Genomic DNA, 4,254 nt, shown 5'->3' on the forward strand with positions numbered 1-4,254 from the left:
TTTTTTACGAAATCGACCGACTTGAAACTATTTTAGAATCTCGCAAAATTTATTTTTTTAGAAACCGACCGAAACCGGTCGGTTTTTCATATAAAATAAATTAAAACTAATATTAAAAAAATGACCGAAATCAGTCGGTTATTTTTCGCGCGAAAATGAAATTAAGGAGTACAAATAAACTAAATGAAAGTCTTAAACCAAAATGTACCAATAGTCTAGTGGTAGAATAGTATCATACCACAGTACAGACCCTGGTTCGAGTCCCAGACGGTACATTTTTTAATTGCATAATTAGAAATACCGACCGAATTCGGTCGATTTTTCGGCAAATTTTTTCTTTTTGGGTCGTTTATGAAAATTAATTTACCGACCGAAATCGGTTGAAAATTGTGACCAAATTCGGTCGCTATTTTTTACCGACCAACATAATTTTTGACCGATTAAAGTTGGTCGGAAATCGGTCGGTTTTTCCATATTTCCGACCGATTTCGGTCGATATTTTCGGACGGTTTTAGGCAGTTTCTAGTAGTGTTAGAATGGGTTAAAGTTTCACATTGATTGGAGTATTGGCTGGCGGTATCCTTATATGGACTTAGGTAATCCTTTCCTCATGAGCTAGAATTAGGAAAGATATATAATTGTTTTAGTGTAAGTTTTAACCAAAAGAGTTACACTGGACTGGAACCAAGATTAATGGCAAGACTGTCAATGTCGAGATATATAGAATGGGCCGAGACCTATAGAATGGCCTTTGTAGGCTATGTTTACTATATTTGGCAAAAGAGAAATCTAAGGGTATTTCAGAGTAACCAAATAAGTGTTGGGATGATTACAAAGACAAGTGATTCAAGACATATTCTGTAGAGGGATCATGAAGCATACGATGGCTAGGAGGCTTGAAAGCTTAAACTTTCTACCCATAGCGTAATTACATTGATAGGTTGTTACAGTGGATTGTAGTAGGCGGATGTTTTTGTAACTGTTTAGAAGTTCTGTAGTTGCTAAGAGTCTTGAGGCTTCATGCCTAACTCTAGTGCTTTTTTATTGCTTAGATTCCTCTGCATAATTCCTTTGGTGAAACAAAAATTTTATTTACCAAAAAAAAGTTTTAACCAAAAAAAGAAGGTTTCTCTAGAACCTTCCCATGGACGTTAGGTTTTAATCCACGAGAAGAAACGTCAAAAGCGGTCGTATGGATTTCATTACCTGATCTGCTAGCCAATTTCTTTGCAAAGAAATCGTTAATGTCAATAGCTTCAGCAGTAGGGAAGCCTCTTGCAGTGGACAAAGTGACTCAAGATAGAACAAGACCAAGTACGGCTAGGGTTAAGGTGTTGCTTGACCTACTATACAAACATCCTAAGAGAGTTAGGATACACATTGTGGATAAAAATTCTGGGAAACCTATTTATCAGGAGATTGTGTATGATAATCTTCCAAAATATTGTACTTGTTGTAAGCATCAAGGGCATGATGAAAGATCATGTCGTTGGATGATTGGGAAAAATAAGGAGGATGTAGTTCTTAGGGACGAAATTAAAGGCCTGGGCAGTGTTGAGAAATTAGAAGGTAATGGAAGGAAGTTTTTAATGCAAAAAGGGACGGGCAACTGGTAGATGAAGCAGCAAAAGAAAACTGTGTCGCGCAGCAGATATCGCAAACTGAAGGAGGGAAGTGATGAATACTGCTGCTAATGGCACCTCTGTAGGTGATGCCTCAACGATTGATAAGGGTCCACCTAAACCTACACGTGATGTTCCTGCTAGAACAGCCTTGGCGAGGATTTTCAATGCTGTGCATCCAGTTGTGCAAGCTTATAACAAGCTGGATCACCCTACTACTGCAACTGGTGTTTCAACAAAAATACCAGAACATGTAGGTACAGAAGTGGTGGAGTGTGCAACTGATACAGGCTCAAAGTCTGCTGATGTTCGAGTTGATGTTAATGCACAAATTGGTAATGTAAAGGATGGTATGGAAGATGCAACAGGTGCAACGACTAACACTCGCAAGGGGCAGCACCAGTGGTCACTCGCGATTATGAAACCCATTATATTGGAGGTAAAGACATTGGGAACAAGGGTGTGTCTTTGGAGGTTAAGGCTGGGGATGAAAAGGTTGATGGTAAGGGTGATGATACAAATAAAAAAGATGATGTTTGGAACGTGGTACCAGCTAGATAATCACCTGCAAAGAAGGTGGTATCACCAAGGCAGCAAAGTCTAGGTGTTCGACGAAATGTCTCTAGCATTGTGTCCAAGTCAAATGCGTTTGAGACACTGGCAGCTGAGGAGGAGGATGAACTTGATGCTACTATTTTAAAGGATGATATGATGGCCAATCAAATAGTTCCATGCTCTAGCAGTGGAAAAGAAGACAGCGAGAATTTGGCTAAGGATTTGGGTGTTCGTTAGAATGCCTCAAAGAAAAATTTGGTGGAGGAGCTAACGGGCAAGGCACACAGTTTCAATACTCCTACACTATATTTTTCCTGCCCTCACGTGGAAAAAATTATCAAAGATGCCCAGGCTGCAATGGTGCTGAATACCTCTATGGTTAAGCAACCATTAGTCACCTTGAACACCTCTGTGTTTGAGGTACCTTCATAGTTTGCAGAATCGTTTGGTGAATATGGAGGCGAGTCTGGGCAGTTGATGCTTTCCACCGAAAATAACAATGAAATTGTACAAGTAAATTTGAGAGAGATGATTTGTAAATCAAAAACTTGGGCTGATCAAGTGGAGGAAGATGAAGCAGAGGACTAAGGGGATGAAGATGCTTGGTAATCGACTGATTATGCTGCTCAAGAGAGTGCAGATGATGATGTGCTTTCAGTAGGCTCACCAACATTGCCAAAAAATGGCAGCTCATCGATGTTAAGTCCCAGCAGCAAGCTTAATGCGAGGGCTCCAGTTTTTGTACCTAGAAATTCTCCAATTAATACTGCAAGGAAGGATGAACAAAATGCAATAACACCTTCAAAGACTGGGCAGCAACACGATGCTTCATGCACTCCAGTCATCTCTAAGGAAGATAGGATGCTCCTGAACGCACTGGTAAGTTCTCAACCTCTAAGCTCCGTAATTCCATGTCAAGCTTTTAGCTCTGGACAAATGGAAAAGAACAGAAACACCATACAAAATGTTGAGCAACATCATGCTGTGATGACGCAAGAAACTGTCCGAAAGTCATTAGATGCAGTGAACGTGGGAAAGGACATTTATGAAGAAGGAGAGGAAGATGAAATTTTGCAACAATACCGGGTAGAGGCAGCAAAAAGAGGTGATTTATCACCTATGCATAGTGGAGAAAGCAAGAAGCCCCATACAAGGAAGAAGAGTTGGGACGGCAAGGTGAATGAGGAAGTAAACATTAAGCGACCCCCAATGAGAGTTTTCAAGCAAAAATAGGCTTCCCCAACCACGTCTACGAGGTCAAACCGTTCCAAAAAGAAGTCATGAATTTTGAAGATTTATTGAAAAGGGTTGATGAAGATGACAATGAAATACAACTTGAAGAAGTCACAAGTTTGGGCAAAAAGGGGCAAGATTCTAATTCCTACTACGTATTTTTCTATCATTTTATTAGTATAGTCATTTGTAATATAATCACAGAGTATGTTATATACTCTGGTGATTATCATAGAATATTTAGTGCTTTCTAGTTCTTCTTTTTACATGCTTGCTAGTAGGTGAGGATATCTTATGCCTCAATAGGATTAGTAAGGTAAGGTTTAGCCCAGTATGTGGTTGCTCATGTCCTATGCCTTTGGGAATATATCCAAACGGCTATGAGATTATATGCCCTCGTGAGACTTTACCGGTAACTACACCATGATCCTCTACATGAGGTTGCCATCATAAGGCAATGTGAGGAGCAGAGTGATTATATAGCCAAGGCATAGAGACAACAATACTGGAGCTTTTGTCGCCTTTACTTGTATTTTCTTTTTTATTATTAATAAAACTAGCTCTAGGCACCTCACCTAGTGGATTTGCTTTAAAAAAAAAAGGTTTCTTCGTTTTGTTTTATGAATAAAAATTATGGTGGTAGTATATAATCAACTTCCAAATATTAATAAACATCAATATATACCATAGGTTGTTATCGATAGTTCCCTGTGTCCAATGTTATCTTCCAACAAAGAGTTAATATTTGTTAAGATCATCGGAATTAACAAAAAATACATGGCCTAAAATTTGTTTCCTAGTGGCTTTATACGAAAGATCTGATATCACTGTCTTTGTCTAGCTT

The sequence above is a fragment of the Nicotiana attenuata genome, chromosome 5 (genome assembly GCF_001879085.1).
Source record: "Nicotiana attenuata strain UT chromosome 5, NIATTr2, whole genome shotgun sequence".
NCBI classification, from domain to species: Eukaryota; Viridiplantae; Streptophyta; class Magnoliopsida; order Solanales; family Solanaceae; genus Nicotiana; species Nicotiana attenuata.